This window comes from Odontesthes bonariensis, chromosome 11 (genome assembly GCF_027942865.1).
Source record: "Odontesthes bonariensis isolate fOdoBon6 chromosome 11, fOdoBon6.hap1, whole genome shotgun sequence".
NCBI classification, from domain to species: domain Eukaryota; kingdom Metazoa; phylum Chordata; class Actinopteri; order Atheriniformes; family Atherinopsidae; genus Odontesthes; species Odontesthes bonariensis.
Window position 1 is genome coordinate 31,397,353 of NC_134516.1, and position 25,933 is coordinate 31,423,285.

Consider the following 25,933-nt stretch of genomic DNA (forward strand, 5'->3'; position numbering starts at 1 on the left):
AAGTAAACACTGCAGACAATTCATTCTTCAACTGTTATTTATCTCTCTGTGATAAACACTGTCCAACAGGTTTATGTTCACATAAGCATAGTTATGCTGAGAAACCTCGGATAACAAAGGCATTAAAAAATGCATGTAAGAAGAAAAATAAACTTTATGGAGACTTCATCAAAACTAGAACAGAGGTTGCTGAAAAACGCTGAGATGCACAAAAACAGGCTGAGCAACATGTTGAGGCAAGCAAAGAAGCAACATTATGATAAAATGTTACAAATAAATCAAAATGATATGAAGCGCACATGGAACATCCTAAATAATGTAATGGTGAATAAGCCTTGATCACCAGATCAACCTAAGTGTTTCATAAAGGACAATAAGGTGTTTGGCAATCTGACTGAAGCGGCTGATGAATGTAACTCAGTACAGCGGCTCGTGAATCCTCTGGTGCACGTTGAGCATCGTCATGCTCTTGAATTCCTTCCTGCAGTCGTCACATTTCATGAGGTCCCTCATTTCCACGAGGTTCTCCTGGTGCTCCTTCAGGGCGGACGGGTACTGGAAGTGTTTGCCGCAGTTTGAGCACCACACGGGTATCTTTAGCGACGACCCCTGTTGGTGGTCGGTGCCGCTCACTTCTGCTCTTGACTCTTTTCTCCAAAAGAAACGGGTGCTCTTCTTCTGGCAAATGGCGTAAATCTGGTGTCTTTTCAGCCCGTGCATGTGTTTAAAATGCTTGTTGCAGTGGATGCAGTGATAGGGCCGATCGTCCGTGTGGCACTGTGTGTGTCTGTTCAGTGTTCTGACACAATCAAATGCTTTAGAGCAAACGGGGCACACTTTGAGGGCTTTCTTTGCCACGTTTTGAACAGGTGCAGATGGGCTCTCCTCAGACGTCCCAGGAGGTGTTTCTAAATGAGCTTCCTTTGTGTCGCTGTCACAGTTCTGAGCGCCAGCGCCTGCCAGAATCTGCTCCAGCGTCTTGCTCTGCAGTGTGTCCTTAAAACATTTGAGGAAGCTGGACAAGTGGAGGACAAAAGAAGAAGTGTCAGACCTAAAAAACTATCTACAGAAGATGAACAATATCTGAAAGTGATGTCCTTAAGAAAGAGGAAAAAATCCAGCAAAGACCTGACACAGGAGCTGAGAGATGCATCTGGACCTTCAGCTGATCCATCGGCTGTTGGCCTGAGCCTCATCAGAGATGGGCTCCATGGAAGGGTGGCTGTCAAGAAGCCGTTCTTAAGGAAGGGAAACAGTAAGTGTTGTTTCTAAGTGCTTGTTAAAATGACTATTTAAGATAGTAATTATTGTTTTTTAGGCGATGTGAAAACCGTTTGCTGTGACTTTCAAATATGCTTCAAAAACTGGACGTGTTTCTTCAGATAAACTCCTGACCAACTGAAAAAGCAGTGAAAATGTCTGGCCTGTAGAAACTTTGTGATGTCAAACAAGATCAGAGATGACATCGATTGTGATGTCACTACAGCGATGACATCACAGCTTTGTGAAGGCTTCTGTTCTGTCTCTTCTGGTCTGTGGTTCCAACCACAGATTCTGGATGGAAGTGAAGTCCGGATTCCAGAATGTTGATTTGTGTTCTCTGTTAATCTCTGGACGACTTCAGCTGATTACTTCCTGTCACTGTCACGTTGGAAGGTCCACTTCTGCCAGTTTTTCAGCAGCCAGTATCATGTTTTCCACCAGCAGTGTTTCCCAAGACAGAATAATGTCAGTTTGTTTAAAATGTTGCCAAAATAAACTATTACAATTACAACAAATGTCATCTCAGGGCACTTCAATAATAAAGTCCAATTCAGGCCAATTGGAGTTCAATTCATTGTAATTATAATCAGAATTAATCCAATTCATTCATTCAGAGCTATTTAAAAACTATTTCCTCGCTAAGGAAACCAACAGATGGCACCGAACTTGCCCTATTTCTAATTAGATAGAACTTTTTAATAGTTCTAAGATCATATCTTTCTGGTTTTATTTGCATTTTACAAAGAGTCCCGAGTAATTATGAAAGTTGGGTTTTAATTAGAAGAAAAAGCCTCAAAATAAAGTGATTTTTAGGAGTATGCAGGGATTCATTTCCATCTAATGAACAGGTCAGTTATATTAAACAGTGGGCCGTGTGAGCAGCAATCAGGGGAGTAAGGAGTTCACAGATCATAGACAGAGGCAACCGTCCAACTATTCAAAGCTTTTAAAATGAGTAATAAAATCTGACAGGTAACCAGGGAAGGAAGGACAAGAGGCAGGGAGGTGGTCAACCACTGTGTGGCCTGGTGTGGGAATAATCACCTCAGCTGCTGATTTTAGGAGGAGCACCAATAAGCCAAACAGCATCTCCATCTCAGGAGAAGAGGTGGCTGAGGAACACCTGGGAGTTTACCTGTTGCATATCTCTTATAAGTCTGTGGTGCAGAGTGCCATCTTTCTTCAGCACCATCTGCTGTGGCAGCAGCATCAGAGCCAGCGACTCAAAGAAACTGAGCAAACTGCTAAAGAAGGCTGGCTCTGACCTGGGGACTGCTTTGGAGCTGTGTTTGATGAGCACTCACTTCTTTTTTTTTTTTAAACCCCTTGTCCTGTCCAGCATTATGGCAGCAGAATTGTAATTTGAATACCGTTTATGCCAAACACATTTGCTATACCAAGGGAAGCTTTATGAATGTAACGCTCCCCTTGATGCCCATCAGCTCCTTATTTTTATTGATTTATTTTTGTTACAATACTTAACATGATGTGATAGTGTGATAGTGCCGAACTGGAATGGGGGACAGAGAGAGAGGGAGAGTGAAGAAGGGAAGAAAAGGAACAGAAATATGAAGAGACAAACATAGACAACAATGAAAAATCAGACAACCAGCTGCTTCACCTGTAAAAACAAAACTGAAGACAATCCAAGGCTTTTGTGGGAATCCAGCCTTAGAGGCACCAGGAGCACCTGTAAGTAAGTAAGTAATTTTTATTTGTACAGCGCCTTTCACAGACCAGGGTCACAAAGCGCTTTACAGGTACAATAGAAAAAAAACACAGTTTAAGAAGTACATAAAAGTATAAGTTTAAAAAGGCCAAAGCAACTCAGTGACAATCATAGCAGCCCAAGACAATTAAGATAATTAAGAAAATTAAGAAAGTTAAGAAAATTAAGAAAAAACCTGAACAAATAAAAAGGTCTTAAGTTGCCTTTTGAAGGCGTCAACAGACTCCATCGAGCGCAGAGAGAGCGGAAGATCGTTCCAAAGCCTGGGAGCAACAGCCTGGAAGGATCGGTCTCCTCTGGTCCGGAAACGCGTGCGTGGCACCATCAGAAGATTCTGATCCACAGACCTCAGAACCCTAGCTGGGGTGTAAGGCTGGATCAGATCTCTGATGTAGGGTGGAGCCTGACCATGCAATGCTTGGAAAGTTAAAACCAAAATTTTAAAATTGATCCTAGAGGAAACTGGTAGCCAATGAAGAGCTTTAAGAACAGGAGTTATGTGAGTCCTCCTATTTGAGCGGGTCAGAATTCTCGCAGCAGAGTTTTGCACCAACTGCAGGCGAGAAAGCTCCTTCTTGTTCAGACATGAAAACAGACTATTACAATAGTCCAAACGCGAAGACACAAATGCATGCATAATCAGCTCCAAATCATCCCGTGACACCATTTTCCTAAGTTAAAAAAAGCAGCTTTTGGTCAAGCAGACAAGCAGAGAACAAACATACAAACAAAAAAGCACAAGCAGCAGCAATCACATGGCAACCTTCCATCAAGGAATCGAATCCTGTTCCTCCGCTTGACAGGCGAATTCTAACCTTTGACCAGCGAATTGTCAAGCATTTGCATGACTGAGAGGGTAAATTGACTGTGGAAGGGGTTCCATGGTGTAAAGGTCAGCACTCTGGACTTTGAATCCAGTGATCCGAGTTCAAATCTCGGTGGAACCTTCAGGTGTGTGCTGTCATGGTTGTGTTCTGGAAAGAAGATGAGTTGAGTAGGCTAGTCAGATGATCAATTCCAGCTGGGAAGGTCTGTGGTATGTGACGTCACACCTCTGGGTTGCTAGTTGAATCTTTTTTGGTTTCTTCTCTCATATTCATTTACGATGCTTCCATTTATCCATGGTCTCCCACAGGAGTGTGTTACAATCCCACTTCTGACTCAATTTGTTGCGACTCCACAAACTCTTTCCGCTGGCAACAAAATTTGGGAAAACTTACCTCATTCTTTGGCTTCCGGAACACTAGTGAATAGGCATAGAGCCAGTTTCCGTAGTGTAGTGGTTATCACGTTTGCCTAACACGCAAAAGGTCCTCAGTTCAAAACTGGGCGGAAACATTACTTGCTCCTCCTTTATTTATTTCATCCTTGTGTGAAGATGTATGACTGCACGTTAATGATAGCAACATCAACATATTCATAATTATGGATAGGAGGGGAGCCTCATCTGCTATTCTTGACATGTAAAGTCAATTTTTGCAGGTTTTTAAAAAGATTTTCTGATGCTATGGTGTGAAACAGACTTTGGCGAATCCCTAGCTGCTGAGCAAAAATGGCAACCTTCCGTCAAGGAATCGAACCCTGTTCCTCCGCTTGACAGGCGGATACTAACCTTTGACCATTGAAGAAGATACAGAATGTGTTGCTTGACTGTCGTGCCAATTGTGAGAATACAAGCTGTAAGAGTATCACTGAAAAATTGACAAAAAAAATCACGTCGCTAAAACCCTTTCATTGTCAAGCATTTGCATGACTGAGAGCGTAAATTGACTGTGGAAGGGGTTCCATGGTGTAAAGGTCAGCACTCTGGACTCTGAATCCAGTGATCCGAGTTCAAATCTCGGTGGAACCTTCAGGTGTTTGCTGTCATGGTTGTGTTCTGGAAAGAAGATGAGTTGAGTAGGCTAGTCAGTTGTGAAATAACATCAGATTGCACGATTGATCAATTCCAGCTGAGAGGATCTGTGATATGTGACGTCACACCTCTGTGTTGCTAGTTGAATCTTTTTTGGTGTCCTCTTGCATATTCATTTACGATGCTTCTATTTATCCATGCTCTCCCACAGGAGTGTGTTACAATCCCACTTCTGACTCAATTTGTTGCGACTCCACAATCTCTTTCCGCGAGCAACAAAATTTGGGAAAACTTACCTCATTCTTTGGCTTCCGGAACACTAGTGAATAGGCATGGCTTCAGTTTCCGTAGTGTAGTGGTTATCACATTCGCCTCACACGCGAAAGGTTCTCAGTTCGAAACTGGGCGGAAACATTACTTGCTCCTCCATTATTTATTTCATCCTTGTGTGAAGATGTATGACTGCACGTTAATGATAGCAACATCAACATATTCATAATTATGGATAGGAGGGGAGCCTCATCTGCTATTCTTGACATGTAAAGTCAATTTTTGCAAGTTTTCAAAAGATTTTCTGATGCTATGGTGTGAAACGGACTTTGGCGAATCCCTAGCTGCTGAGCGAAAATGGAAGCCTTCGGTCAAGGAATCAAACCCTGTTCCTCCGCTTGAAGGCGGATTCTAACCTTTGACCATTGAAGAAGATACAGAATGTGTTGCTTGACTGTCGTGCCAATTGTGAGAATACAAGCTGTAAGAGTATCACTGAAAAATTGACAAAAAAACACGTTGCTAAAACCCTTTCATTGTCAAGAATTTGCATGACTGAGAGCGTAAATTAACTGTGGAAGGGGTTCCATGGTGTAAAGGTCAGCACTCTGGACTTTGAATCCAGTGATCCGAGTTCAAATCTCGGTGGAACCTTCAGGTGCGTGCTGTCATGGTTGTGTTCTGGAAAGAAGATGAGTTGAGTAGGCTAGTCAGTTGTGAAATTACACCAGAGTGCTCTGTTCCAGCTGAGAGGATCTGTGGTATGTGACATCATACCTCTGGGTTGCTAGTTGAATCTTTTTTGGTTTCTTCTCTCATATTCATTTACGATGCTTCCATTTATCCATGCTCTCCCACAGGAGTGTGTTACAATCCCACTTCTGACTCAATTTGTTGCGACTCCACAAACTCTTTCCGCTGGCAACAAAATTTGGGAAAACTTACCTCATTCTTTGGCTTCCGGAACACTAGTGAATAGGCATAGAGCCAGTTTCCGTAGTGTAGTGGTTATCACGTTTGCCTAACACGCAAAAGGTCCTCAGTTCAAAACTGGGTGGAAACATTACTTGCTCCTCCTTTATTTATTTCATCCTTGTGTGAAGATGTATGACTGCACGTTAATGATAGCAACATCAACATATTCATAATTATGGATAGGAGGGGAGCCTCATCTGCTATTCTTGACATGTAAAGTACATTTTTGCAAGTTTTCAAAAGATTTTCCAATGCTGTGGTTTGAAACGGACTTTGGCGAATCCCAAGCTGCTGAGCGAAAATGGCAGCCTTCGGTCAAGGAATCGAACCCTGTTACTCCGCTTGACAGGCGGATTCTAACCTTTGACCATTGAAGAAGATACAGAATGTGTTGCTTGACTGTAAAGGTCAGCACTCTGGACTTTGAATCCAGTGATCCGAGTTCAGATCTCGGTGGAACCTTCAGGTGTGTGCTGTCATGGTTGAGTTCTGGAAAGAAGATGAGTTGAGTAGGCTAGTCAGTTGTGAAATGACACCAGAATGCTCAATTCCACTTACCTGTGCATGCAAGTGTTCTGAATGTCCTGATCAAGATAAAAATATGTAACATACAGAACAAAAAGCATCCATCTCCAGCTGAAAACATGAAACCTGCAGACTACAAATAAAATGTTCCACTGGGGTGACCGACCCAAGGTGGTTATTAGGAGGAAATTTCATAAATATCCTCAAAACCAGTTTTTCTCAGTGTGCAGACTTCAGGTTTTTGTTTTAAGTTTTGTACAAAGAAAATAGACTCAAATGTAACCTCTCTTCAATGCATATTCAGAACTTATTTAAATCTCTTCCAGAAAAACTCTTGTTTTGATCGTTTTCTTTAAAATAAAGATTTTTAAAAAGCTAATTGACCATGTGCTCTGTTTTACATATAACATCAGTTATAGAGGTAAACACACAAAGTTAGCATATTGACAGGTTTCAAATATATGTTTCAGTGGCGGCCGTGCTTTGGCTCACTGGGTCTTCAGTGCGGGTTTACCGTCCATTCAGAGTCGCTATTTAAATCCGTCCTGAGTGCCCACATGGATCTGGATCTCACTAACCGTGCTGTATGCCAATAAACACAGAGAGACAGCTGTTAGAAGACTTTCTTCTGCAGGTTTCCTTCTGATTTATTTATTTTTAAACACATATTCAGCAGCAGGATGTTTATTTATCAATTAGCCTACTAATAATGAACTATGAGAGGCATTTCACGTATTGAGAGCAGCTTCCATTGTTATTGTTATTATTATCACGTATATCAGCAGTTCAGAATATTTGATCATTTATTTTTATAATTTAATATTTATACATGTTAATAAAATACATAATACTCACAAGAGTTCCTGATTATTATCTATTTATTGACATAACACTGAGATGCTCCATATGTTAGTCCATTGTTGCCAGTTAACTGCAGCCTTGCACCTTTCAGCAGCAGCTGTTACCGCTGAGCAATCAGTTCCCTCTGCACTGAGGATCATATGAAAGCAGCTCCTGCAGCTTCAGGTTAGTGTCACAGGGCTCTGAACTTTGTGTTAGTGCAGTTTGGCAGGAGCAGGTCCCAGGCAAGCTTTAATTATATTGCACCAGAATGAGGTGAGTAACTTCTAGTCTATCCCAGTGCTTCTAAGTGGTGGCACTGAACCTCTGCTGCCTTAAATGTCTGAGGCAAGCAGAACCTCATTTGGTCGCAGCATTACACTATGAATATGCAGTTAAGCTCAACAGGACTGGGCATGTTAAGGGGAGGTGGTGGTTGGACCCCACTGGTCTCTAAATGTACTCAGAACTTCATATGAGATGTCCCTGTTTCTGCAGGGTTTTGTGGATTTCTTGTGTGCTGATTGGAAGCATCACCTGCATTCCTGCACAAAGCGGTAAGCTGATCCCAATCAAATCTCAGCAACTAAAAGCAGTTTAAATTGACTCGGGTGTAAATAGAAGGCTGATCTTAATTCTGTTTCCTCACCCATGTATTCAGTTTATGGACAAGCTCTATCTAAGCCAACGTATCAGAAAGCAGCTGGAACCAGTGGTTCTGCAGCACAGCAGCATGGCGCTCAGGGAGGTCAGTCTGGAGCTCCTGGCAGCAATTACCAGTTTGAAGATGGGAGCTGGAGCCTTTCATCTGACACCAGCGGCGAGGACGAGCCAGTCTTCACTCCTGTGACCGACGAGGATCAAGTCTACGCTTACAAATCTCGGTCCCGCTACAACAAGAAGCGTGTGCTGTTCAGCCAGTTCCGCTACAGCCCAACAGAATCTGAGCCAGACCACGGCAAAACATCTCAGCACAAGGTTCAAGTTCAGAGCGGCTTCTGAGGACCTTTCTGGTGAGGCTCATTTTACTCTGCATGTGTGCTCTCTGTAGCTGCTGGTAGGTGACTGACTTTCTTTGTCTTGCAGATCTGCATATTCTAGAGGCATCGCTGCTGCTACCGCTTGAATAAATGGCTTTAACTTGAATACCTTGTTGCTCCATCAAATGGCTCCTAGCTGTCTCTGGATCATCCAGTTGTGGGTTGGAGGGGATAATTGAGGGCCTGACAGGTTGACATGACTTAATCCTATAAATAAGGTGTTGGCATTAACTTAAAGGCCTACAGAAAGCTGACACTACACCCAATACATAATGATAATACATACACAGAGGAACAATAATGATCATTGGACTCTACACCAAAACATTTCATAAATGCATGAAATTTGCTATTTTGAATTTGCCGCTAGGAAACCTTCCTGGAATTCCAGACTGGGGGCGGGGCTTCCGTGCGACGTCACAAGTGCCATGGTTTTTCCTGGCTGCCTCAGTGTTGCCAATTTAGCGACTTTTGGCCATCTCTGGCGACACAAAAAAATAATCTAGCGACTTTCGGGCTCAATCAAAAGCAAGCAAATAAATCAAAGAAGCACTGCAGGACGGCGGCAACCCGGCATACCGTCATTTCCTGCCAAAACGTCAGTTTCAAGCTAGCTACAACGAGGGTAGGTTCACTTTCTGTTTTCAAAACAACAGCACGTAATGGCTTTCCCTATGATAAAAGGCAACGGGTATTTTATTTTGTTAAAATAACCGGAAGTGCGTTACTCACTGCGGCTAGCTTTAGCAGCGCCGACTTCGTCGGAACAAAATGGTAAACAGTCGGTATTTTGTCAAGTTTTCAACACGTTGGGGATCTAAACGACTACTTTCTCACCTGAAAAGTTTCAAATGTTGCGGGGACAGAGGAAGCAGAGAGACCTGCGGTCTTGTGTCTGTGTCTCCCTGTCCGCCTGCCTCCTCTCTGGTGAAATCAGCCGGAGCCATCCCGCCGTGTTCAGCTCCCTGCGGTGCGGACACTCAGGGGGAATCCACCTGGCGGAGAGCGGACACACCGCGGGATGGTTGCCCTGAAATCAGCCGACAGAGCGATCATCAAGAGCCCCGACGTGGACATGATCGCTCTGCCGGCTGATTTCCACTCTCCACCTGGCAGAGTGTGTCCGCTCTCCGCCAGGTGGATTCCTGTCCGACCGCAGGTCTCTCTGCTTCCTCTGCCCCCGGTGGTGTGAGCTGCTGCTGCTGAGGGCAACACACACACTTCTACTCGCAATAAAAACTGCACTGAACCCAACGTTTTATATTTCCAAGCGACGTCCCGCGGCACACATCGAAATTTACTGTGAAGAAGCTGTCCAGGTCTGGCAAACTGCTGGCTTCGCTACTAGAACTACTGGGGGTTGTTCCAGCAGCTGGCACTCGTGACGTCACGCACCTGTCGTTCCAGTTTGCCAAATTCGAGTCAAATTTGGTGATAGTTTATTGGGCCTAATCAGGACTATCCAGGGGCCTAAAATTATTTTAAAATCATAAAAAAATTCCATGGTATATAAGGAATCGATCTGCTATTTCAGTTTTGTGCAAAAAATCACCTTTCTGTAGGCCTTTAAGGACAGTTTCTGCTCAAAGGTGAGCTTGTGAAGGTCTCAATGGCTTCAGCTTGGAATGCATTCCCAACTAAAAATGGCTGAAAAGCCAACTGCAGCTCTCTGACAGCAGTGGGTAAAGATGTGGCCTTCAGGTCTATCAGAATATTCCACTGCTGCATATTGTGCTGAGGGGGAAACCTTTACACTCTGTAGCAATCCTCACCCTACAGCTCTGGGTAAGGGCAGACCCATCAGATGCTGGGGCCATGTGAAACCTGGACAGTAGTTTCTGCAAGTCCATGACCGAGGATGGCTTCATAACTATCTTCTGTGGCTGCAAAGGTCTTGTCCTTTGAATACTTGTAATGAAGCTTGTGCTGCACAAATCAATAGATGTGGCAGCTACTTGCATTTAGTGACTTGGAAACAAAATTTATAGGCTCAATGTTGTCAACTACTCACTACCTGGAAGTTGGATCAGGTGGTGGGGGCAAACATCAATTTTGTTCTACATTTGCATGCAAGAAGACGAGCCAGGTGTTGGAATATATTCAGTTAAGTCGTGAGCTGTACTGATTAATACTGGGCATAATGCAACATCAAATGTTCCATCTATATGTGAGAATCAGATGTCTTACCTGGACATATACTTGCACATAGTCGACATATATTGACATAATTAAAAGAAACTTCTCTGGACTTGTTCCCACACTTTAAGTCACTCACATTGTTAACCTGCAGGTTGCAGTTTAAATATAAACTTGATAAAGTCTGGTCTTTGTTGGATTTTATGAAAGTAATTATGAGGACAGATGATGTGAACTACTGTAACAAATGTTAGTTTTCAGAATTAAAACAACCTGGGGATATAAATTCTCATTTTCATATATAAATATGAAGTTCAGGTGTGACAGTCAACATTTTACAGTAAAAAAAAACTTTCTCAGAAACTTAGACCCATATTAAAAAAGATCATTATTCAAATAGACATATTTTCCCTTTTAAATGAGTTAAAAATGTAGCTTTAACTTCAGAGTATTTTCAGTACAGTTCCACCTCACTGATGGCTGGTAAAGCCTCCACAGTACAAAGAACAGAAAACAGTCGCCTACAGACTAAAGTGCTCAAATGTCACATTTCCCATGTTGGAAGTTTGCTGTGTCACAGGGAGTCTGTGGGAGTCTTTGGTTGTTCTCACAAGGCAACAAGTTTTCAGGAGGAATGATGGAAATCCACAGAAATCATCAAGACAAATTTGAGAAACACTTCCAGATATGAACAAAATGATGGCACAAGGTGCTTTAAACATTTAACCTCCGTTATGTCCTGTTTAATCAAGTTCATCTGAAATAAATCTAAGATCTCCTCCATATCACTTAATAAAAGAGCAGCTCTGCATCATGTTGTCTCACGTTTCTACATCTCAGCTCAGATATTAATCTGAGCTTTAAACATCTCAGAGTGCGCAGAAGGCAGTTAGCGTGACTTTAGGAAGAATCCACCCTCTGCTATGTTCCAAACACATCCATGCTTCTAGATCCTCTGGATGAGAGAGCTGCAGAGCTCCTTATTCCTGCCAAGGAGTCCACATTATGTTAGAGTTATTTCCAGAACTCAGCAGGTTAACTTACTAAGACTCCAGTCTTATGTCACGCTGAGCTCACTTTTTTCCCCTTGAAACCCAACTAGCAGCTCCCACTAGTGAAGTGGACAAGTGATGTGTTGGACCCCAATTTCATGGCTGTGACGACTTTGTGACGTATTAGAACCGAGGTTATAAGCTGGAGTCCTTCAGACCAAATCTCTGTCACTCCCCTCACACTCCCCAGCCAGAGATTAGGGGCCCACAGTGATCTGCAGGACTTTGGTCCAGATGTTTAACACCGTATCTGACCAAGCGTAATTCACCTTCTTTAAAACATCCCATGTTCATTCCTCACATGTTGCAACAAACCTTTTTAAATGTCAGAAGTGTTCATTTTCAGAGCTGAATTGAATGCAGCACGATCTGACTGGGTCCCAGGTGAGGTTTATGAGTGTAATTAGAGCAGGTAGAGCACCAATATAAAGTCAGCTGCAGCCTCAGATGAGTTACAGCACAAATCTTCTCTCAACAGCAGTCACTAGATTGCTGTTTTTGACCAGTTTTATCTGAATTGTGTTGCTTCTGTTTTGTCTTGTTCAACATGTTGTTTAAGGTTTTCTTCAGGTGAGTCTTCATGTTTAATGGTTTAGGTTTTTGTTCTCCCATATACTAAAGTTTCTTTCTTTTCTTTTGAAATCCAAACAGGATTTCCTGGCTTTGTGTCCTGCTCTTCAGCATTGGAACATGTTATCCCCCCCAGAAAAGCAAGTATATCAACATTTAGGTGCAGTTTATATAAAGGCAGCCAACATGGGAAGTTGTTTAGTCTGGACATGCTCAACCCATGATGTTGGTAGGAATGAGAGGGAAGAGGGTCTGCAACTATATTAATCATGCAGCACCAAATCTTACAATATATTAGACTTCAGGTTTAATGACCCACTTGAACTGCAGATACTCCTTTAGCTTTGTTTTTTGTTACTAAACATATTGGCAGTGATACAGAGGCTACTGACAGCATGACTAACCATGCTGTCATACTTTGCTTCAACTAATTTCTGGGCTCAGGTCAAAATAGTGGCTCCTCTGGCTCTGGTAGTAGCACGTCTGGGTCTGGCTACGGCGGCAGCACCTCTGGGTCTGGCTACGGCAGCGGCTCTGGCTACGGCAGCGGCTCCTCTGGGTCTGGCTACGGCAGCGTCTCCTCTGGGTCTGGCTACGGCAGCGTCTCCTCTGGGTCTGGCTACGGCAGCGTCTCCTCTGGGTCTGGCTACGGCAGCGGCTCCTCTGGGTCTAATGCTGGCTTTACTGCGCAGGACGCAGACTTTGCTCGTTTCCTTGCTGCCCTAATGAACTTGAAGATCGACAGTTCTTTCCCACAGTCTGCCTGGACCTCCGACCAGGTCCCTAAGGACACATCTGAGATGCGCACTGTATACCCTTCATCCCACGTCGTCCAGTCCAGCAATGGCTACCAACGAGCCCGCGACTCCAGTTCGTACGCCAAATACTCCCAGGATGCTTTTGACCACGTTGATGCCAAGACTGGGTCTAAAGGGCAGAAGTTGTACTAAGGTAAAGCTGGACTAGTGTCTGAAGTATTGAGACTCCTGTATCAATACTGACCCCTTCTGTTTTCTGCAGGTGACTCTCATGGATACTTCCATGGAGATTCCAACATGTGGCTGAACTCTGGCAAAATAAACTTGACCAATAAAATGAGGTCTGTGTATTGAATACTTGGTTGACTTGCATTACACAAACCCAGACCAAAATAACTTGAAGCTCAGTACAGTGGCCCTGCTTGACCTTGTGCCATGAAGGTGTTTCAGTTGCATCTGCACTCGCTGGCCTTTTCCAAGCTTTAATTGCATGTGACTCATTAGCCTATGCTACGTAGCCTTGCCCCTCTGCTTGACACCACTTGGTGTCTTCTGTGTGCCTCATCAGAGCCATACATCCCTCTTAACCAACTGTCTCAACTTGCCTTCTGTGTGTGCGGCCACTTTGCTTCATACAGACTCGGTCCTTAACATGGCATCACATCTTCCCATGTTGGTTTTCATCCTACACAAGACTTGAATATCTCCTCTGCTTTTGTTTTCCTGATTCTACCACATGTGGAAGATGCCTTTTCAAATTCCCTCGAGTGCAAAGCTACATGATCAATTTGCAAAATATTTTCTAACTCCTTTGATTCAGATCACTTGCTATTAAATTAGCATTAGTTGGCACAATGAAAGTAGGCTCTCTGATAAGGCCCTCAAAGGTCTCCAAACAGTTCTAGCAGAGTCTCAGTGAATGGAAGTGTGGAAATTATTAGACCTTTTGCTGAGTGATGGACTGGAGATATACTGCACAGTATGAAGTATTTTTATTAAGGCTTAATGGTGTTTCCTAAAGGGGGCACTGTTAAACCTGGCAACGCAGCCTGCTTAAACCACCGTCACACTTGACCGCAGTGCCCGCTAGCTCCTTTAGCCAGCGCGAGATGCAGGCACAATGGGTCTTTTTTTTTTTTTAATTAAAAGGACAAAAACCATGCTCATCTTGAATGTCTCACTATGATTACAACAAACTACAAATACAACATGAAGAAAGTCAAGGACATGCATGCCAGCTTCCAGTATTGAGTATTAAGGATTCCAGTATTCAGGTAAATGCGGTCTTAATTGAAAATGTATTGGCTGTGTTGTTTCTTTTTTTTGTGGGATGTTTTATATGTAGAAATGCATATTTGCAAAAGGGGACTTAGTATGTTGTCATAAAAGTGGCTCTTCCCTTGATTTTGCTCTGCCAATGTGGCTCTTGTGAAAAAAAAATAGTATCACTGGGCTAAAGGCTTCCACTACCCTAAACTGGATACATTGAGTAAAGTAAATGGATGGTAAGATAGTTCTACAGTGAGGAACCTTGGAGTTATTTTTGACCAGAATTTATCATTTGACTCGCATATAAAACAGGTTTCTAGGACTGCCTTCTTTCACCTTCGTAATATTGTTGAAATCAGGAATGTCCTGTCTTAGTGATGCAGTAAAACTGCTCCATGCATCTGTTACTTCAGGATTTGACTACTGTTATTCTTTATTGCATTCAGAGGATGCAACATCAATAGGCATGTTCTGGCACAACTGCAGAACCTGCCATTACAGAGTGGAAAGGCAACAAGTGGCCTATTAAAGCACAATAGTAGAGTGGTACAGGGTAGGATGGTCAAAGAATATTCTAAATTCAAATAGGTTTTAAAAACAGACATTCGAAGGTGAAAATTTATATCGAATGTGGAAAAACATCTGCGCAGCCGCCGTCTGCCTTGAGTCGGCACACTGCATGACGGGGTCAGGGTCAGGTCACAGGAGTCACACTGTCTGGTAAAGCGTCACTGCTGAAAGTTGATTCACATAAAGATGGCAGAAAGTTCAGAACCCAACTCGACTGCAGGCACAAAGAAAGTGATTTTAACCCCCAAAATATAAATATAGCCCCGCCTGAAATACTTCAGATTTGTCAGTTGATGGAAAAATTTGAGCCAAGACAAAGTTGTATACGAGCTACAGTTAGCTTATCATTCGACCACCAGCAACATGGTTAATTCTTGAAAATGTTCACCCAAATGGACTTGGCATAACATGAAACAAATTGTTAAATGTTTAAACTTGAATAAACCACCTATACAAGAAGTCAGTTTGTCCCGTTAGACGTAAAGCTGCCGTTGCCTGGCAGTTTGAAAGCCAACAGATGCACATGTGTGTCATTGACATGTGCTAATACAGATGTCTGAATACATCGTTTTAGAAGGAATATTCAATCATTGACAACCCTGGTATATGGATACCCAGAGAGAAAAATAGAAATGTTCATTATCCACTGGCTTGCCATTACTTTAGCATTCCATCTGCAGGGTTCGGGGGGGGGGGACCCAGACAAGGTCATCATATGACAAGACTGCTGAAGACAGCACTGGCTTAACTGCAGAAGAATATTTAAGGAGTATCCAGCCAAGTATTTCAAGCACAACGTTTGTTTGGCAAGCCTTCAGGTTGGCTACCGTGCACTCAGCAACCTATATATGGAGCCGGTGGCGCTGCTCTGCTTGCGACCCGGGCTTGCCTTCACTGCACCGTCTTTCGTCATTTAGTCTGTCTTTGTACGTGCGTTTGCGTTTATTTTTTATGTGCGCGATTGGTGAGTGTGTGCTGCAGAACGTGAGACATGGCAAAAATAATCCACTGTTTGTACCTCGTCCTAATTATCGCTGGACTTTGCACTCCCTGCCAAACTCACGTCGGGGCCAAGGAGGCCCAACCACCTATCTCCTACACCAGAGACGCACTGCTGGCGCTGCGATCAGCTGGACTCCCCCCCGTGGTGGATCTATCGGAGTGCGTGAGACTACAGCCAACGCGAGCGCGGCCCAGGAAGCGGGGCAGGCGCGGTGGAGTGCGGCAGCGCCTGCTGAGGAGAGGCAATCGGCCTCCCCTGCCTTCTATGATTCTCTGCAACGCGAGATCTCTCCGGGCCAAGATTGACGAGCTTCGGGTTGACACCAAGACATGCTTTGAGTACCGCACCGCGAGCCTGCTGGCCATCACGGAGACTTGGCTCCACCGAGACATACAAAACTCTTTGGTTGACATTGAAGGATTTTCGCTAATACGGGCAGACAGGACAGAAGAATCCGGGAAACGCAGAGGAGGTGGCATGGCGGTGTATGTGAGTAACAGCTGGTGCAAACAATACACAGTTAGGCAATCGTCTTGCTCTCCTGACGTGGAACTTTTGCACTTGCACTTCAGCCCTTTTCATCTACCAAGGGAGTTTGGCAGTGTGTCTGTGTGCATTGTCTATGTACCCCCAAGTGGAAACGCAGCACGAGCTGCTACTCACATCGCGGATTGTGTACACAACGAACTACAACGTTCTCCAGGCGCTCCTGTATTTATTATGGGAGACTTTAACCATTGCAAATTAGAGCTTATGCTATCTGGGTTCGAGCAGTATGTCAAGTGTAGCACACGCGAAAATAGAACTCTCGACAAGTGCTACGGTAACATCAACAATGCTTACATCGCCAAGCCTAAACCTCCCCTGGCAAACTCGGATCACAATGTCGTTCATTTAATTCCAACATATAAAACTATGTTAAAACGAAGCAAGCCTCAGGTGAAAACTGTAACCCTGTGGACAGAGGAAGGGATAGAATCCCTCAAAGGCTGCTTTTTATGCACAGACTGGGAAGTCTTCCACGACGTAGATATAAATGTGACCACAGACACGATCACTGACTATATTAATTATTGTGTGGACAGCGTTCTTCATAAAAAACAAGTTGTGGTCTACCCAAACAATAAGCCCTACATAACTAAAGACATTAAAAACTGCATTAACAGGAAAAATGCAGCTTTCAGGAAGAAAGACAAGTTGGAACTGAAAATTGTACAAAGGGAACTCAATCAACTACTAAGGCAAGCCAGGAACCGTCAAAGGGACATAATAGAAACCCAATTTGTAAACATGAACTCCAGGAAACTTTGGGATGCAATGAAAAGTACTGTAAACATGCGCCCAAGTAAAGTTGACATAAGCACATCTGACAACCACAGCAAGGCAGACGAATTGAACAATTTTTATCTCAGATTTGAAACTCATGATTTTAATAATGAATGTATGCTTGTTTTAAGTTCTTTAAATAATGAGACTAATGTCCACGAGGTAGACTGTCCAAAAATACAGTCCTTATTTAAGAAGGTGTGCACTAGAAAGGCCATGGGGCCAGATGGGATATCCGCCCGCCTCCTAAAATCCTGTGCAGAGGAGCTCACTCCAGCCTGGTGTCCGATTTTTCAGCGGTCTCTTGACTCCCACACTGTACCAGCGCTTTGGAAAAAGGCAGCTATTACACCGGTCCCCAAAAAGCCCTGCCCCACAGAAAACAATGATTTTAGACCAATTGCATTGACGTCTATAGTCATGAAATGCTTTGAAAAATATATGGTGTCCCTTTTAAAAACCGAGGTCAACCCAAAACTAGACCCATGGCAGTTTTCCTATAAGCATCAGCGTAGTACAAATGATGCTGTAAGCAGCATCACCCATCTTGTACTGAAACATCTGGAGAACCCAAAGGCCTACGCTCGTTTACTTTTTATTGATTTTAGCTCAGCTTTTAATACAATTCAGCCATTTTTACTACTAGAGACACTAAAGAACATGGGTGTTAGCTCTTTTATCATAAAGTGGTACTATTCCTTTTTAACAAATAGGACGCAGTATGTCAGAGTCCATAATACAGCCTCACAAACTAAGTGCATAAGCACAGGGGCTCCTCAAGGTTGTGTGAGCTCTCCCGTCCTCTTCACTATCTACACAAATGAGTGTGTGAGTACTCACCCACACAACTACATTGTCAAGTTCTCAGATGACACTGCAATCCTGGGGCTACTACATAAGGATCAGGAAACAGCACCATACCATTCGGAGATAGAACAGTTTGTTGACTGGTGTGATGCCCATCATCTTGTTGTCAATGTGAAAAAAACTCAGGAAATGATATTTGATCCAAGAGTAGTTTCAAACACAAATGCAGTACACATCCATAACACCCCCATATGTCAGGTCCCCTCATAAATACCTGGGTGTCTTCATGGACAGTTCACTAACATGGCAAGTCCATATTGAGAGCCTCTGTACCAAGCTCCAACAGAGGATGTACTTTTTAAAACGACTAAGGCTGTATGGTGTTAATAGGTTTCTGTTTTTATTTTTCCAAATGATCTTAGAAAGTGTGATACAGTATGGTGTGCAAACGTGGTATGGTAATCTGACTGTTCCGTTAAAAACCAAGTTGGGGCGTTTGGTTAAAACTGCACTGAAGATTGGTCACCAAGATCAGGGATATATGCAGTCCATCTATGAAAAGTCAGTGCTCAGGGAGGCACTGAAGATTCTAGGGGACCCCACACACATTCTGCACAATGAATTCACTCTGCTACCCTCAGGTAGACGTTTTAGGACATTGAACTGCAGACTCAACAAATATAAGAACTCCTTTATCCCATCTGCCATAAGAATGCTCAATGACAGATAGACATGCGCTGCACAGTCTTATGTTCTATGTTTATGTTGTATGCTGAGTGTGTGAGTGCTGTATGTTATGCAGTGATTGTTGGAAGCCCAAGACAAATTTCCCCCTGGGGACAATAAAGTACACTCTACTACTCCTCTAGAAGGGGTAGTGTCTGGCTGCCATGTACAGGTGTAGAGAAATGGCTGTAAAGGATGCTGTAGCTGATCGCTATAGTCAATTAAGCAACTATTTAACACTGCCATGCAATTCCTCTCAAGATGCAGAGCTTTGAGAAGCCATGTTAGAAACCAAAAGCAGAATGTCCGAGTCAAATATGACAGGCGATGCCTACCATTTGCCTTGAACCCAGATGGTGTACACAGGACATTGTTTCCCTTAATCATTCTGAAGCGAGATCATTTGACAAGATTTTATTCAAAGACTAAAAAGAATCTTGTGCCGTTGGATTCAGCTTTCCAATCTGAAACAGAACCAGATTAGTTAGAGCATTGAGATAAAGACATTTGCAGGTACCACTCCCAACATACCCTCTGCACATCATGTTCAGCTCTAGCGGGCACTTGGGAAGAACTTTTTCTGCTGCCCAGAACCATGGCTGTCAGTAATATGCTCCTTCAAGTAGTGCACATCCTGAAAGTAGTCTTTGCCCTTCTCATGCTGCTGGCTGAAGGTGCTGTAGGTTCCAGAGGGGTACAAGCCGTACAAAAGCCTGTAGTCAAAGTTAGGAGAGCCACCCACACCAAAGCGTGGCACCAGTACGGTTGCAGATCCCGGTCCAGACCCTTGGCGGTCATCCGGGTAGCCGAATTCCTCCGTCTGCTGCTGGTAATTCCCGAGTTCAGCTTCCTTGGTGACACTGGAGGTCTCCCCTGACTGGAGGACAGGGCCAGGTGGTGACAGAGGGGCTGCAGGGAGAACGTCAGTGAGGCTGAGGGCTTGGGCTGACGCATCCTCAAAGACTGAGGGAGCAATAGCCCACTGGGTTTCTGTGTGGAGACATTTCATCATTAGTCCTTTTCACAGCAGAAGTTCTGATAGCATAGAGTCTTAACATATTCTTAACTCAGCAAGATTTGCTAGTGACTACATGAAAACACACAGACACCTTTAGGCTTCCAAACATATTTTGGGCCATCTACACTCCAAGCGGAAGATTTACCTTGTGGTCCAGATTGGGCAGCTCCAGGTTGCAGAGCGCCAGCGTCAGATCCTACGTCAACAGGTACATAAGTGACAGTAGAGTATCCTGTTGCAGGCAGGCCAGAGCTCAAGCTGCTCAATGCTGGACCCGTCTGAACAGCCTGTGGGACACCAGAAGCTTGCACAGCCATTTGCACGGGCACAACGGAGCCAGAGCTGCTGAATCTTGGGTCTGCCTGAAGAGCACCTTGGACAAGGCCAGGAGCTTGGACAAGGCCAGGAGCTTGGACAAGGCCAGGAGCTTGGACAAGGCCAGGAGCTTGGACAAGGCCAGGAGCTTGGACAAGGCCAGGAGCTTGGACAAGGCCAGGAGCTTGGACAAGGCCAGGAGCTTGGACAAGGCCAGGAGCTTGGACAAGGCCAGGAGCTTGGGCAACCAGTTGCGTTGGCACAAATGAGCCATAGCCACTGAATCTTGGGTCTGCCTGAAGAACAGGTTGACTTAGACCAGAGGCTTGCACAGGTGTCGCCATATAAACGTCACTGGAAGCAGTGTAGGGCACGGTCACCGGGCGGCCAGCGGCTGCTCCCTGGTAAGAGCCAAAATTACCTGCAGCTTTTGTGCCGCTGCTGCTCTGGCCTGCTGATTTTGAACCTGGGTGCATGAGAACAAGTTTAGCAGAAGCTGATTCAAGCAAGCATGTAATGTTTTACCACAACAGATGATAGCACACCTTTAGTGGGAAAACCCCATGTAGCAGCAGTCAACAAGGCAAAGAGGGAAACCCTGAAATTATGTACAGCAAAGAGTAAGAATGCAATATTAACTAATGTTTCCAATCAATCAAACAAAAACTGTGAAAGACAGCTTGTGCTTATACCTCAGGAAGAACCCAGCAGCTGTCATGGTGAAAACAAGCTATGAGAGGAAACAGCAAGGGTGAAGGTTTATAAATAATGCCACAGACCAGCCCAGACCAATCAAAGCTTAACGTGCTAACAACAGACAGCTGCTTGTGAGGGACTATCAGGACAGGTGGACGCTGGAGGCTCATCTGGTTGGTCTGGTATCAGCCTCATTGTCTCCTCTCGCCTCCACCCTCCTGTCTGTGCTAAAGGCACTTAGTCACTGCCAAATATTTTACTGTCGTAAAATAGCTCTACCCAAATTGTCGTAATTCTCAGATTTTCTATTTCAGTTAAACGTAGAAGCTGGAAATAACATCCTAGATGTTGAGTTTTCACACCGACCCACTGACACATTTAACAAGTTAACTGAGGCCTGTAGAGTCTGAGATGTAGCTCTTATTGGTCCTTTAAAGGAGACATGTTTTGCCCTTTTTGGTACAATTTCCCGAGGTCTTACTGAAATGTGTGAGACAGGTCAGGAGCTCCTGGTCTTGTTGGCCAAGTTTTTCCCCCAAAAGTGTATTTTATTTCCTAAACATGATGCTTTTCTAACTTTAACCCAGTACTTTTAATGTTTTACACCTTTCGACCAAGTAGTTCTGGAAAAAAAGGTAAAAAAACGAATGAAGGAAACAACGGTCACACAGCAGTTCAAAGACTGGTGTCAAACACAAGTCCCGTGTTTAGGAGATGGTTGACTATCCTCTGCATCCTTTTTAATCTCCTGACTTGGTCAGTATTACTTGTTGATAATCCAGCGGTGCAGGATGATGTTTCCTGTTAGTTTTGGCAGAACTGGTGCTCAGCTGCTGGCACAGAGGAATAACTGGCCCAGCAAAGAGCCTCCAACAAATAACCAACCGGATGATCCAGAACTTCCTGCAGCTAAACAAAGAGAAAACAGAGGTCATTGTCAGCTGTTAAAAATCTGAGCTCAGCTTCAGGCTGTGATGTTAAAAACCACAAACCAAGCAGGAATCTGGGTGTTATTATGGACTCAGAGCTGAGCTTCAGCAGCCAGATCAGGTCAGTTAGGAAGTATTTTGAGGCTTTTTCTTCAAATTAAAACCCCACTTTCATAATTACTCGGGACTCTTTGTAAAATGCAAATAAAGCCAGAAAGATATGATCTTAGAACTATTAAAAGTTCTATCTAATTAAAATAGTGCGAGTTCGGTGCCATCTGTTGGTTTCCTTAGTGAGGAAATAGTTTTTGAATTGCTCTGTATGAATGAATTGGATTCATTCTGAATTGAATGAATTGGATTATAATTACAATGAATTGAACTCCAATTGGCCTGAATTGGACTTTATTACTGAAGTGCCCTGAGATGACATTTGATGTAATTGTAATAGTTTATTTTGGCAACATTTTAAACAAACTGACATTATTCTGTCTTGGGAAACACTGCTGGTGGAAGACCTTCCAACGTGACAGTGACAGGAAGTAATCAGCTGAAGTCGTCCAGAGATTAACAGAGAACACAAATCAACATTCTGGAATCCGGACTTCACTTCCATCCAGAATCTGTGGTTGGAACCTCAGACCAGAAGAGACAGAACAGAAGCCTTCACAAAGCTGTGATGTCATCACTGTTGTGACATCACAATCGATGTCATCTCTGATCTTGTTTGACATCACAAAGTTTATACAGGCCAGACATTTTCACTGCTTTTTCACAGCTGGTCAGGAGTTTATCTGAAGAAACACGTCCAGTTTTTGAAGCAGATTTGAAAGTCACAGCAAACGGTTTTCACATCGCCTAAAAAAGACTTTATTAGTATCTTAAATAGTTGTTTTAACAAGCACTTAGAAAAAATGTTTACTTACTATCTTGAATAGTCATTTTGATTTTAAGTACTTACAAACAACAAGCAAAATGAGTCAAACCAAGAAATCATCTCTTCCACTTCAGTGGTGTGACATGGCAGACGACGATTTGCCCGAGGGTTTCTACACGTGTCCCATTACTTTTGGCAGTAAGGAAAGTTATGAGGAACCCAGCAACTGTTGGAAAAAGAACAATCCCAGGTCTCTGCTGCAGCTGGGACTCCTCACTCAGAGGATGTCCAGCTCCTGCAGGATCATCTCCAGGCCTCCGTAGTTCCTCCAGTCAAGTGGAAGTTTCCAGTTTCACAAACCGAGGGGATTCCCTCTAACGCCTCTGCTGCCGACCGAGATCATGGATCAGAGAAATGACAGAACTCTTACCGACAGAAGAATGACAAGATCAGCTATTTATAGCATGGGATGGATATTCTGAGGACAAAGCTGCTGAAGAAACATTTCTTTCTGACAGGAGAAAAAGACAGAAGAGTGGCAGCAGAGAGCGGCTGCTCCATGACTGAGGAAAAACTAAAGAAGGTGCAAAACTGTTTGACGTGTGAGCGTCATCTCCGTCAAAAGTGTGAGCAGGAGCTCAAGCAGTGCAACCGAGTCACTGCAGGATTGTGTGAAACTCTGAAAGCAGCAGCAGCAGAAAGTGAATATCAGTCAGTTCTGAAAGAGGCAGAGAGCTGGAAAGAGCAACTGAAAGAAAAGAGCCACGTTGGTGGAGCGGAACTCTCTCTTAGATTAGCCAGAACTATCGAGAAAAGCCAGGCTTTCTGCGAATCCAGCTTCGTGGAACACCCCTCAGGACTTCCAAAACTTCCAGACTTCCAAACTGGGTTCCAGTTCCTGCTCTTTATTCTTTCATCAGTTTTATGAACCATGTGGCGCTGTGGCTTAGCATGAGAAACCGGTTGTTATCAGGGTTCTATTGAATGCTTTGCGTTGTTGGTCTTCATCAAATGATGGACCTTTAAATGAGCATCATGGTTATTATGAGTCTGTTCTTTGGTCAGACTTGATAAAAATGTTTTTAGAAGTCCCAGTCAGTTTTGGGAGAGTCTCTGGAGCTCATTTCCGGAAATGGATCCAGTTCCTGCTCTTTGTTCTTTCATCAGTTTTATGAACCATGTGGTGCTGTGGCTTAGTTGGTCAAAGTGCCTGTCTAGTAAACAGGAGATCCTGGGTTCAAATCCCAGCAGTACCTGTGGGCCTTCAGAGCAAGCTATGACTTAGCATATAAAACAGCTTATTGTCAGCTTTATACTAAATCCTTTTCACTGGTCCACTTAAAGCTGTCGTCGGCAACTTTTTTTTAGTCATATTAGCTTGAACTGTCATGGGATTCTGGAAGTAGAATATTAAATAGGCTGTTTAGGAAAAATCCCGAATTCTGTAGCTCCCTCTGAAGCCTGTAATCGTGCCTGCAAAAATCGAGCGCTCCCGGCTGTTTTTAACCAATCACGTTAGGTTTATTATTTATCTATTATCTGAGCAGAACAGTCACCAACCACGTCTTCCATGCTGAGCGTGAGTCTGCCCCCAGCTTGTGTGCGCGCACACTGGTGTGAACTCACGTGCACAACCTCGTCCACAGAGAGGGAGGGACCTGAAAGTTGTATCAGTTCGAATTTTCCGACTTTAGAGTCGGAATTTTGAAAACCTGCCAACGGCAGCTTTAATGAAAGTGCGTATAAATAGCACACAGCTTTTAAAGTCTCATTTATGCCTTTTTTTATATCAGAGTGTAATTTTCCTCCGTTCACATAACACGTCAAATGGTTAGGGTACAGTACGGTGGAGGTTCTCCTCCTGTCACACTACATAACATCAAAATGAACGTACAAACTGTGTAATAGTCAGAGTTAGAGTAAAAGCTGAGGGCAGGACGTCATTTCCTTGAAATATGTAGCGGAAAATAATACGCAAAAGCATAAAAAAGCCTTGTAAAAACACAGTAAATGAGTTGGCGTGTAATAAGTACACCGCTTCATGAGATCTGGCTGTAACTGGTGAAAGTGATTTCCTCATGAACACCAGGATCTGAGTTGAAAACCCAACAATCCATCCATCCATCCATCCATTATCTTCCGCTTCTCCGGGGATCGGGTCGCGGGGGCAGCAGCTTGAGCACAGAGACCCAGACGTCCCTGTCCCCGGCCACTTCCTCCAGCTCTTCTGGGGGGACCCCGAGGCGTTCCCAGGCCAGCCGAGAGACATAGTCTCTCCAACGTGTCCTGGGTCTTCCCCGGGGCCTCCTCCCAGTGGGACGGGCCCGGAACACCTGGAGGCGTCCAGGAGGCATTCTCACCAGATGCCCGAGCCACCTCATCTGACTCCTCTCGATACGGAGGAGCAGCGGTTCTACTCCGAGCCCCTCCCGGATGACCGAGCTTCTCACCCTATCTCTAAGGGAGAGCCCAGACACCCTGCGGAGGAAACTCATTTCGGCCGCTTGTATTCGCGATCTCGTTCTTTCGGTCACTACCCACAGCTCGTGACCATAGGTAAGGGTAGGAACGTAGATTGACCGGTAAATCGAGAGCTTCTCCTTCTGGCTCAGCTCCTTCTTCACCACGACGGGCCGATGCAGAGCCCGCATCACTGCAGACGCCGCACCGCCGCACCGATCCGCCTGTCAATCTCCTGTTCCATTCGTCCCTCACTCGTGAACAAGACCCCGAGATACTTGAACTCCTCCACTTGGGGAAGGATCTCATTCCCGACCCGGAGAGAGCATTCCACCCTTTTCCGGCCGAAGACCATGGTCTCAGATTTGGAGGTGCTGATGGTCATCCCAGCCGCTTCACACTCGGCTGCGAACCGCTCCAGTGAGAGCTGAAGGTCACGGCCCGACGACGCCAACAGAACCAAATCGTCCGCAAAAAGCAGAGACCCGATTCTGAGGTCGCCAAACCGGACCCCCTCAACGCCCTGGCTGCGCCTAGAAATTCTGTCCATAAAAATTATGAACAGAATCGGTGACAAAGGGCAGCCCTGACGGAGTCCAACCCTCACAGGAAACATGTCCGACTTAATGCCGGCAATGCGGACCAAACAATACCCAACAATATCTGCAAAATATGATGAAGTTTTGAACCAACTGGAGGCACTTCTACTCATGGCTTTAACTATTCTTGAGGTACAGAATCACAAAAAACATTTTCTGAAATGGATCCAGTTCCTGCTCTTTATTCTTTCATCAGTTTTATGAACCATGTGGTGCTGTGGCTTAGTTAGTCAAAGTGCCTGTCTAGTAAACAGGAGGTCCTGGGTTCAAATCCCAGCAGTGCCTTAAGGTGTTATTATGTACATCAACATGGTGCCATAACTGT

General features: G+C 44.2%; 8 non-coding genes across 8 annotated transcripts; all 8 read left to right on the plus strand.

Annotated features, from left to right (window-relative positions):
- Positions 1-3,867: 3,867 nt before the first annotated feature.
- Positions 3,868-3,939, plus strand: trnaq-uug (transfer RNA glutamine (anticodon UUG)). Its single transcript has one exon. It is a non-coding gene; the product is annotated as a tRNA-Gln (tRNA).
- A 318-nt stretch (positions 3,940-4,257) lies between these two features.
- Positions 4,258-4,330, plus strand: trnav-aac (transfer RNA valine (anticodon AAC)). The gene has a single exon. It is a non-coding gene; the product is annotated as a tRNA-Val (tRNA).
- Positions 4,331-4,772: 442 nt separating this feature from the next.
- On the plus strand, positions 4,773-4,844 carry trnaq-cug (transfer RNA glutamine (anticodon CUG)). The gene has a single exon. It is a non-coding gene; the product is annotated as a tRNA-Gln (tRNA).
- A 344-nt stretch (positions 4,845-5,188) lies between these two features.
- On the plus strand, positions 5,189-5,261 carry trnav-cac (transfer RNA valine (anticodon CAC)). The gene has a single exon. It is a non-coding gene; the product is annotated as a tRNA-Val (tRNA).
- A 438-nt stretch (positions 5,262-5,699) lies between these two features.
- trnaq-uug (transfer RNA glutamine (anticodon UUG)) lies at positions 5,700-5,771 on the plus strand. The gene has a single exon. It is a non-coding gene; the product is annotated as a tRNA-Gln (tRNA).
- Positions 5,772-6,107: 336 nt separating this feature from the next.
- Positions 6,108-6,180, plus strand: trnav-aac (transfer RNA valine (anticodon AAC)). Its single transcript has one exon. It is a non-coding gene; the product is annotated as a tRNA-Val (tRNA).
- Positions 6,181-23,731: 17,551 nt separating this feature from the next.
- On the plus strand, positions 23,732-23,805 carry trnat-agu (transfer RNA threonine (anticodon AGU)). The gene has a single exon. It is a non-coding gene; the product is annotated as a tRNA-Thr (tRNA).
- Positions 23,806-25,819: 2,014 nt separating this feature from the next.
- trnat-agu (transfer RNA threonine (anticodon AGU)) lies at positions 25,820-25,893 on the plus strand. Its single transcript has one exon. It is a non-coding gene; the product is annotated as a tRNA-Thr (tRNA).
- The last annotated feature ends 40 nt before the right edge of the window (positions 25,894-25,933 follow it).